Source organism: Trachymyrmex septentrionalis, unplaced genomic scaffold (assembly GCF_001594115.1).
Source record: "Trachymyrmex septentrionalis isolate Tsep2-gDNA-1 unplaced genomic scaffold, Tsep1.0 scaffold173, whole genome shotgun sequence".
NCBI lineage: Eukaryota > Metazoa > Arthropoda > Insecta > Hymenoptera > Formicidae > Trachymyrmex > Trachymyrmex septentrionalis.
In genome coordinates, this window is record NW_017304897.1 from 212,226 (window position 1) to 223,864 (window position 11,639).

An 11,639-nucleotide genomic window follows, 5' to 3' on the forward strand; every position below is an offset into this window, starting at 1 on the left:
CGATAAACGTTGCTTCGGTCCAAGGTAGCTTCACCATATGCCACAGTCAACATTCGGAATGCGTCCGCGCACTTAATTTTGTTTTTCACACAAAATTTGATACAGATTCTTTGATCCATTTTTTGGAATAGGCAAAAATCGAAGACGAGCCAAAACACGTGCAAGCAAAGCAGCTGTCAAAAATTAACTGAACATGGCCGAAAAATTAACAAAATGGCCGAACTTGTCGGCATAAGTGAGAGACATGAGTACCAACATAACGCCACAAAAAATCGAAAATCGAATATACGTAACCCGCGGAAATTCAAAATTCGCGATACTTTTTGAACAGACCTCGTACTATGATTTTTTTCAAGCCTTATATTTTGAAAAGTATTTCATGAAATGTGTTTTGGAAAACTCTTGAGATAAACTATAAGAAAATGTAATGAAAAATGGAGGGTTGCATTTAATTAAGAAATTAAAAGTTAAAATTAAAAACTTTTATGTGACCTTTAAACAATTATTCAAGGTCAAATTAATGGCACTCTTATGTCCTCCTCAAAACCATTCAATTTTTATTTGAAACATTTTTTCTGTATTTTTCGAGATATTTGCCTGAAGCAAATAAAATGAATACGATATATACGAGTATGTGTATAGAGTCTTATAATGTTTAATTAATCTTTCAAGGAGCGAAAGAGAATGAAATTGTGAACTAAAAGTTCCATTGTCAATTTTGATTCAGACTATTATTTACCGAAATATTAACGATTAAAGTTGATCAATCAGATTGCGCACAATTTGAGTATGTAGTAGTGTAGCATGCCATGGGATGGCTCTTCGAACTTATTATGCGTTCTCCCGATTGAATCTTTATGCTAATTTTTCATATTAACAAATAAATAAATAAACAAATAGTAAATAGATAAATAAATAGAATAAAATAAAATGTAATGTAAAATAAAATATGTAATTAAAATAAAATAAAACGAATAAATAAAATAAGATTAAATCTAATGTAAAATAAAGAGTACCTGTCTAAAACAAAATAAAATAAAATAAGATAATATTTAATCAATAACAATAATTATATTAGGACTCTCGAATTTTAAAACAATAACAAAAAATAACTGTAATAGGCTAATGAGAGTCAACATCGGTAAACGGCGCAATTATTTAGTGAACAATAATTAGAAAATCAATAATTAGAAATTGGATTGATGTCTTTTTTATTTTGAACGTTTTGACTCTCTTTGGAGTTCTCCTCAGCAAGAATGATACAAGAATAATTAGCTCACATGTCCATAATGTTTAAGTCACTCGCAAATTGACAAAAATGCCGCGTTGTTAATCTGACATTTTTTTTTTTAAACAAATCTTATTAGAGTGATATATGCGTAAATAATTTATTATAAATGACTTACTATCACGGAACATGAAGCAATGCACTAAAGCTTTGTTGAACATATTAAAACTTGAAAAGTAGAATTGTTAAAATCAAATATAAAGATCACACACGTCCATGTACGACGACGTGTCACATAGATATGAACTGTTCTCAAAATAAGAGGTCACACAGTAAACATTAAGGCAAATTTGCAATTATAAAGAACACAATACATGTATATTGTTGTTAAGTCAAACCAATAAGAATCGCAATAAATTATTATATAAAAATTAAAAACTGTTAACATTATTAAAATTGTAAAATAAAGAATTAAATAATAAAAAAAGGAAAAAAAAGAAGAAAAAAAAATTCAATATAAAACATATTTCGTTAAAGTTGTTACATTTTCGTCAAACTAATAAAAACTTTTGTCAAGATAAATTAATAATTAAAAATCTTAACTGGTTGCTAAATAAATCAGGAGAAATTTTCAAGCATCGCTGCATAGGTATGATGCAGTCCTTCTGTATCTGAATGTAAATTAAAACCATTCTTTTGCATGTGTATAAATGCTATTTCCGAAATCAATCTTTTGTTTAAAAATTTCTCCTTGTCTAAAATTTGGACATTCTCCCAATCGAAGTCATGTGAAAATTCAATACGATGTTCAGTAATTCTAGAGTGAGTGTCCGTGTTCCAATTTATATGTCTGCGATGTTCAGATATTCTGTTGGAAACTTTCTTGCATGTCCTACATAAGATGCATTGCATTGTTTACAACAAATCTTATAGACCAAGTTTTTATTATCAAATTTTGGGAGAATGTCCTTTTGTACTTTTATGAATCTGTTTAATTTGTTATCACTGAAAAACGCTAATTTTATGTCGGTGTCTTTACAAATCGATGAAAATTTCTCTGACGTAGAATTAATATATGGCAACAAAAACCAAGATACCCGATCACTATCAGTATCGTCATTTGTGGCAGTGTTACTAAGAAATTTTTTGTTATACCAATATTTTAGACGACTATTGATTGTGTCAAAAATAAATTCTGCCGGATAGTCATTATTTAGTAATGTACAAATCATGAATTTAATATTGTCACAGTGAAATTTTGGATCTGAGAGTAACATAGTTCTGTCCATTATAACACCTTTTTTATGGGAAATAGGATGTGACGATAAATAGTTCAGGTACCGTCCTGAGAATGTTAATTTGTGATACCAATTTAACCCTAAATAGTTCTTGTTTTTCAAAAAAAATGTCAGATTAAAAACGCTTTGTCAATTTGCGAGTGACTTAAACATTATGGACATGTGAGCTAATTATTTTTATATCATTTTTGCTGAGGAGGACTCCAAAGAGAGTAGAAATGTTCAAAATAAAAAAGACATCAATCCAATTTCTGATTATTGATTGTTCACTAGATAATTGCGCCGTTTATCGATGCTGACTCTCATTAGCTTATTACAGTTATTTTTTTGTTATTGTTATAATATTTAATGTAAAATCATATATCTAAAAAATAAAATAAAATAAAATAATTAAATAAAGTCTATTGAAGATAAGATAAAATCTATTGAAATATTAAAAATCTATCTAAAACAAAATAAAATAAAATCTGTATAAATTAAAATAAAATAAATAAATGAAATAAATAAATAAGATAAAATAAGTACTGATATTACAGTTATTATAGGATTTGACCTCGGAAAAATTAATACCAGGATAATTTTTTGCACAAACTTTTATCTTTACATAAGATTGAAGGAGAAAAAAAGTTTACCATTGTACAGTGGTTGCTAAGAAAAATAATTAAACAAATTAGGCCCAAATTTCGGTTTTTTGCAAATATCTCGATAAATATCAATTTTACCAAGAAAATATAACAGAGGAACGTTAAAGAGCGGAAAATTTTAAACAGGAAAGGTTCTATAAGTTTTTGTCGTACGAGCAATACTTTTTACTTAAGAAATTATGCAAAATGTGTTTTGTGTAGTAAAGTTGCGAAGCGCGCTGACAAGACGCCAAGCGAAATGGAGCGTCGCACGCGCGCACAAAAAAATATGTATCATAACTTTTGAATGAATTATTGTACAGAAATCGGCTAAAATGTGTTAAAAAGCTGAAATCTCCAGCTTTTTGATGGAATTGGTTTCGTTATTCTATGATAATTTTTAACAATTTGACAATAAATTAAACAATATGTTACATACAATTTTTGACTTTTTTTTAAATAAAATCAACTATAGTCGGTATCGAATCGTTTAAAAAAAAAATCGCAGGATATTACATATTATATTTTATACTTTGATTCCACGAGGAAAAAATTTTTAAAAATTTTCTTTTTTAAAATCGAGCTATGACATTTTCATAATTTATGTAAATAAATAAAAATTCGAAGTATGATGGAAAATTTTGATACGGGGCTTAAAAATAGACATTCCAAGCTTTCAATTGCTTTTTTAAAAATTATTCTATCTAGTGTAATTTTTCACAAAGCTGTGACAATTTTAAGTTTTACATTTACTCAAGAATTTTGAAAATTACTGAAAATATCAATAGATCGATTTTAAAGAAGAAAATTAAAAAAAAATTTTTCCCCTCGTGGAATGAAAGTATGAAGTATATAATAACTGTAATATCCTGCAGGCTTTTTTTTTTAACAATTCGATACCGACTTATAGCTGATTTTATAAAAAAAGTCAAAAATTGCTTGTAACATATTGTTTAATCCATTGTCGAATTGTTAAAAATTATCGTAGAATAACGAAACCAATTCTATTAAAAAGCTGAAGATTTCAGCTTTCCACGTTTTAGCCGATTTCTGTACAATAATTCGTTTAAAAGTTATGATATTTTTTATGCACACGTGCGTTCGCGCGATGCTCCATTTTACTTAGTGTCTTGTCGGCTCGCTCCGTAACTTCACTGCACATCTTGCATAATTTCTTACATGAAAAGTATTGCTCATACGACAAAAACTTACAGAATCTTTTCTGTGTAAAATTTCCCACTCTTTAATTTTCCTCTCTTATATTTTCTTAGTAAAATAAAATTGATATTTATCGAAATATTTTAAAAAAATCCGAAATTTGGGCCCAATTTGTTTAATTATTTTTCTTAGCAGCTACCGTGTACAATAGTAAACTTTTTTCTCCTTCAATCTTATGGAAAAATAAAGATTTGTGCAAAAATTTATCCTGGTGTTAATTTTTCCGAAGTCCCGCTCAATTTTCGTCTATATAAATTGATTGTACTATATATAATAATATAAAATAAAACCTATTTAAAATAAAATGAAATAAGATTTTATTTATACATTACGTGAGACCTTATTTTATCTTATTTATTTATTTTATTTATTTATTTTACGAGTATTTTATTATAAAACAGTTTTATTACAATATATAAAAATTTTATTTTATTTTGTTTTAGATAGGTATTTTTTAAATTTTATATTAGATTTTATCTTATTTTATTTATTTATTTTATTTTAGATAGATATTTTATTTTATATTACATTTTATTTTTTATTTTAATCATTAATTTCATTTTATTAATTTATTAATTTATTTATTTCTACCTATTATTTGCTTATTTATTTATTTATTAATATGAAAAATTATAGTATAAAGTTTTAATTGGGAGAACGCATAGTAAATTCGAAGAATCTTATAGTTATGCTACGCTACTACATACTCTGGCTACGCGCAATCTGATTGGTAAACTTTAATTTAACCCCGTAAATAATGGTCTGAGTCAAAATTGGCAAAGAAACTTTTAGTTTATATTTTTATTTCTTTTAATTTCTGAAATATTAATTAAACGTCATGGGACACCATGTACAGAATGTCATTTTAAGTAATACATTGAAATATCTCAAAAAATATAAAAAAATATACCGAAAAATATTTTAAGTAAAAGTTATTCAATTATTAGGGGGAAAAAATGTGATGACTTTGGTTGACCTAGAGAAGATGTTCTTAAAATTAGAGTTTTTTTATCTAAAATTTTTTAAAACCCTAATTTTTTTATTTTATATTTATATAGCTGATGTCAAGACCTCTTCAAAATACTATAATAAAATATTTTTTCGTTGAGTACTTTACAAATTATAAGAGATCAACCAAAATCTTGCATTTTTTTTCTTTCTAATAATTGAGCAACTTTGGTTTAAAACAATTTTTTTTATATTTTGTGAGATATTTCAATGTATCACTTAAAATGACTCACTCTGTGCAAGTGCGCGCGCGCGCGCGTGCATGTGTGTCATCAATGATATGTTTGATTTTAGTTTTTGATCCGTTCTCAGAATTACCCGCAATGAACGATGTGGACGTGTGTTATAGGTGCTTTATTTTTTTGGGGTGTTTGATTTTCGTGATTCCCCTTGCCTCACGTTCAGAATGCACAAAGAGAAGAGGAAAAGAATTTTTTATTTTATGTTACTATCGTACTTCAGTAAGTACTCGATATATTTATGCACACGGCGCTTTACGGAAACAAACATTCGTGATAATCAAGCATCTCACACGTGAGAGGTAAGGGAACTCACGCATTTCAAACGTATGAGAGAAGTCGTAAAAATATAGCAGAATCTAAATACATGATTGTAAAAGATTTACTTCAATTTTTACAGTAGTTTTTCATATAAAAATACACACGCGGGTGTATGTGTTTGTGTGGGAAATTTGTGGGGAGAGAGTGAAGGGTTTGGGAGAGTGAGAGTGAAGATGGTGAGAGTGGTTAGCATATTGTTATCTAAAGTCTTTTAATATATTATAGAAACATGATTTTGAAGCAATTAATATTGTAAAATAAAACTTTAAACGACTTAAACTAAAAAACTAGTCATTTTCAAGCTTTGTATCTATTTTTGATCAGTGAGTCAAAAACTATAACATTAAAGTTTCCGTCAATTTTACCGAAGGCTAAAATTCTATGATTTTTGTGCGGGATCCTTTAAAAATCTGAAAAAAATATGGAATATAATTTATTTATAATAACATTTAGCTGCTGAATTATTTCAGAAGTGGTCAAAGATTTAGATCATATAAAAAATGTGATTTTAAAAGTTCTTGAGTTCTTTTAAAAACAGAATTTTTAATTTTGATTGGTTGCTGTTGATCCAGCAGTACTTACCAATCAATCAGGCTTTCGTAAATAGAAAAAGAAGTTCATCCATTTATCTGCCTCTTACTCGTCTTTCTACCGTCACCTCTGCCATCGGTGGTCCATTCTATATGTCGATGCGGGTTGCTGATTTCAGTAGGTATGCACGGTCGTTCACAACTGCGTAATAGACTTCAGCGATATAATCAATGGCATGTCTTTTTTCTAATACAGTTCATAGCATATCGAATTGTGATACAATTATGACGGATTTCCGTAGAAATAGATTAAAACAGAAGCCTAAATGAAAAGATACAGGTTATAAAAACGAATTTTATCGTGAAAACGAAGAATGTCTTTTTCTTTATAAGAAAAACTTAATTTTGAATTATTTTTTACAGAGGAGATGAAAATCAGCAATAAACATATTTCTGCAAATTTAAGTTATAAGTTGACCAATAAATTTGATTCACTGCAAGTTTAAATAACGACAATCATCGATGGATAGTATTTAGATCATTATCTTCTAGTATTTATTTTGAAAGAATAATTTATCAATAAATTGATAATTTAATATACTAATGTTAAGTTTTTATGACCGATTGCTGCCAACCAAAGGCGAAAAACGGAGGAAGTATGCATTTTACCGAGGCAAATCGGTTGTAAGCGCATATCTCCATAACTATAATGTATATTCTTATCAACTTTTAACTATAGATTTCTTATTGACCAAGTTTGGTTTATTGCACATAATTATCAATAATTTATTGTTAATAAATAAAAGTATTTTGGTTTACATGAGTTTTTTATTGGTTAGAAATCAGTTCTCGTTGTATGAACATTTTTTGATTGGATATTGGCTGAATCTAGGAACTAAATCGATTAATCAATGAAATGTATTGTTAGTAGGAAACTTTAGTATTTCTCAGTTATGGTTAGCTCATGTCATAAGCAGAGAGAAAGCCGATTGCGAACATGACGGTCTAAAACCTGTAACCGCAAAATGCTACCGCGCACTATCACTCTCTGAAGAAGTGGATGTTAACTACACAATAATATCCATCTTTTTGCGGTGCTCCTAGAAATAGATAATTGAAATCGCTAAAATAACTAAAATCTACGTAGGCTGCTGGAAAAGTTTCTGCAAACAATATAAAAAAAAAACATGTAAAATTCGGTAAATGACTTTATTGTTTTTTGAAGTATTCGCCTTTAAGATCGATATATTTTTGCATACGCTCGAACCAATTTTCGAAGCATTTTTTCCACTCTAAGACTGTAACTTCAGAAATCAGTGTACGAAATGTTTCAACAGCTGCTTCAGGTTTCAAATCGCTCACCACGCATCTTATTTTTAATGTATGGGAACAAAAAGAAGTCATTAGATGATAAGTTAGGTGAATATGGACAATGAGTCATCAATTCGACATTATTACTGAATAAAAAAATCAACGGTTTGACATGCTGTGTGACAGCTGGCGTTGTCATGATGAAGGATGATGCGACAATTTCGGTTTATTCTACGCAATTCATTTATGACTTCTGGCAAACAAATTGTTGTATACCAATCAGTATTTACAGTCCTTCGATCCTCTAAAGCCACGGTTGTCACATGTTTGATATAACCGAAGAAACAAGCAATCATTTGCTTGGCAGCACAGTTCACTGCGTGAACGAACAACTTTTGTTGGTTTCGGTTCATTTTGAAATACCCAAATAGCGAAATGTTGTTTACTTTCGGATTCATACGAATAGATCCATGTTTCGTCCCCAGTAACGATGTTGTAGACCAAATTTGACCGACCTCGGTTGAATTTCTTGAGCATTTCTTTGCTCTATTTAACACGAGCCTGTTTTTGAGCTTCGGTCAAATTGTGTGGGATCCAACGACTGCAAAGTTTCCGTACGCTCAAGTGATCATGCAAAATCGTATGTATTGCTTTCATGTCAATGCCTAAGGATGCCTGAATCTCGCGGTATGTTATATGCCGGTCTCGCTCAATCATTTCACGCACAGTGGCAACAACAGACGTGGATGGATGACCTTCACGAAATTCATCACTAAGAAAGGTACGTCCACGCTTTGCATTTCGGCAAACCAATTAATAAACAGTCCTATTGGATGGTGCTTCATCCCCAAAAACCAAATGAAGTCGATCGCATTGTTTCGGAGTTAGATTACATTTGTAATCATAAAAAATCATTGCCCGAAAATTTTTACGCGAAATTTCCATTTTCTTACAAAATAACTTCTTTTAAAATACTATGCAAACAAAACTAGTTGGCTTGGGTACAAACAATCAATTGAATTATAGGTTAAAAACGTCTAATTTGACGGATATGATAATAGCAGAACGTTGGCGCCACTGGAAGTACTAAATTGCAGAAATTTTTCCAGCAGCCTACGTATATACTTGAGATATTTATTTATTAATGCTTCACCTTCGGGTTCTCATAAGTAATGTTTTTAAATAACGATTCTGACGCCGATACAGCTAATATATATATTATCTGTAATTGTAACTCAATATTTTTGAAATTTGACATAAAACTTAGCTTAAATTTTGTAATATATTTGTAATTTGTGCTCATGTCTTCAGATAAGTTTCTGCAAATTTAGCTGACATTATTTAAAATACTAATTGTTTAACATCTCATAGGTATCTGCCATTCCTTTATAATCATGACTAACCATGGTGAAATTTCGGAACACAAAGTGGGGATTCGTCTGATACGCAGAAGAGTACAAACTCTTTTATTCTTTTTCTATATCCTCTTTTATTCTTCGTTGATTTCGATGATTATACCAAGTATTGGTCGAAATATTCGAATGTAAAGCAAGTCAAATATAACTTATCTATACATTTAATTAATATTTGTGCACTAAGTACCGCACTAAACTATCATTTGTCTGAATTCTTATATTAAAATAGAATTAAAAGAGCTAATTTGGAGTCAGCTCGGTAAAAAATAATATTCTTAAATATCATTTATTAATGGACAAAAATTACATAAATTTGAATGTTTCGACTATCGGTTTTAGCCATCCTCAGCAAATAAAATTAATAAAACTTAAATTATATCATTTAACAGATTGAAGGACCCTTCCTATAAAAAATAAATAATAATAAATCAAGTGCATTTCATTTTAAAAAGTCATACAATTAAAAGAATAAAATTACAAATAGAGAAAAGTAAAATTAAATAATGAAAAATAAAAAATAAATAATAAAGACTCAGTTTATATACAAATAAATTACAAGTTTCGGCTACCGGATTGAACCTTCTTCGGACATTAACTTATCGGAAAAAAACCGCAGTACAAAATTAATTATCGCAAATGTTCACATATTCATTATGTTCACAGTTCGGGTGAGCCTTGATGTAGAACTCGACATTATTCATGTACGATTGAACAGTCAAATGTGTAACATATCTATTGGAAAAGTTCTAGTTGATAAAAAAGATAAAAAGATTTCTTACAAAAAAAACGCAAATAAATTAACATATCGAAATACTAATAAGTAATAAAAACTTACCAAAATCATGTATAAATTATTCAAACAAGTGTGTTCCTATAAGTATAAAAAAAGATATTAGAATATATAATGACAAATAGAACGCAGATGTAAGACGGACATTGTGTATCGATTATTATGTACGCTCACTGATATTGATCACCACGGACTGAGAGAAGAGACGGACTGTCAGTGAAGTCAAACCTTACAATAGGTATATATGCCTTATGAAGACCTTCAATGTCAGTTTGTAAATTCAAACTATTTTTAATATTGCTTTTTAATATTAAGCATCTCGGAAATTAAGTGTTTCCTATAGCAAGGCTCTTCTAAAATTTTAACATTATCCCACTGGAACTCATGATCATACTGCAGCCTGTGCTCCATTATGACAGAACGGACAGAAGTGTTATGTAATATTACGATGTTCTGTAATTTCAGTTTTCAATTGTCTGCCCGTCTGTCCAACGTACGACGCATCACAATTATTGTACGATATCTTATAAACTATATTGCTCTTAGATGTATGGGGACAAATATCCTTTTATACTTTAATATATTTATCCATTTTATTAGGACTATGAAAAGCTGATGTCGTTTTTGTTGAACCGTTTAAATTTTTCTATGTACAGAGAAATAAATGGTACCGTAGAGTCAAGAAGCAGAATCATTCGTATACAGACATTGTCAACCAAATCTTTATGTGCTATGTGTCTATTTTTAATTAAATTTTTTATACGATCCATGAAGTTATCCCAGCCTTCTTGGTCGTGAAATTGTCAAATCATTCAAAGATTGTAATTATTCGTGGACCGATGATTGTGCTTTCCCATGGATTCGTGCAGATGGCATAATTTTTGTCAGAATCTCAGCGATCGAGGAGATATACTTACATATTGACAATATCTAGATGTATTAGGGTAAGATATAATTTAACTTTTACTAATTTTGTTTGCTGAAGATGGCTAAAACCGATAGCCGAAACGTTCAAATTTTATGTAATTTTTGTACGATCTATTAAATGATATTTAAGAATATTATTTTTTGCGCACTTCTTATCGCGCTGACTCTAAATTAATCCTCTTGATTTTATTATTTTATATTCATAATATTTATTTTGAAAGAATAATAATTCATTAATTGATAATTTAATGAACTGATATTAATAAATATTATATAAGTCTATAAATGATTGCATCATATTTAATGAATCTTTTCCACTAAAAAAAATCTTTATATGCAGTTAATATTATCTACATATTAAAAATCTGTTTAAAAAAAAAATATACTCCCGACTGCTGCTAGAAGTTAGTTACAATATAGACGGAAATCTTAAAAAAATAAATTTTTTTTATTATAATTAAAGAAAAATTAAAATTAAACAAAAAAAAATTTTTTAAATTAAAATTTTAAAAAGAAATTTTTAAATTAAAAAAATATATAGTTAAAAATAAAATAAAGAAATATAATTTTAAAAACTTAGAAACGAAAACTAATAAAGATAAGAAACTTAAAAAGTAAAAAATTTTTTTAAATGAAGATTAAAGATCAAAAATTAAACTCTTTAAAATATAAAATGTTTTTGCATGAGACATAGAAATTCATATTAGAGACGTCATATCAAATGTTTAATA

At 28.6% G+C, this 11,639-nt stretch overlaps 1 protein-coding gene across 6 annotated transcripts in view; it reads left to right on the forward strand.

Moving 5' to 3' along the window:
* Positions 1-11,639, forward strand: part of LOC108746496 (transmembrane GTPase Marf) — a 146,041-nt gene that overhangs the window by 19,465 nt on the left and 114,937 nt on the right. Inside the window, exon 2 of one of the 6 annotated variants that reach the window (XM_018483309.1) lies at positions 6,511-6,647. The exons of the other annotated variants lie outside the window; for them this stretch is intronic. The gene's annotated coding sequence lies outside the window, so the exon portion shown is untranslated. The remainder of the gene's footprint in view (positions 1-6,510; positions 6,648-11,639) is intronic. 6 annotated transcript variants of the gene reach the window in all.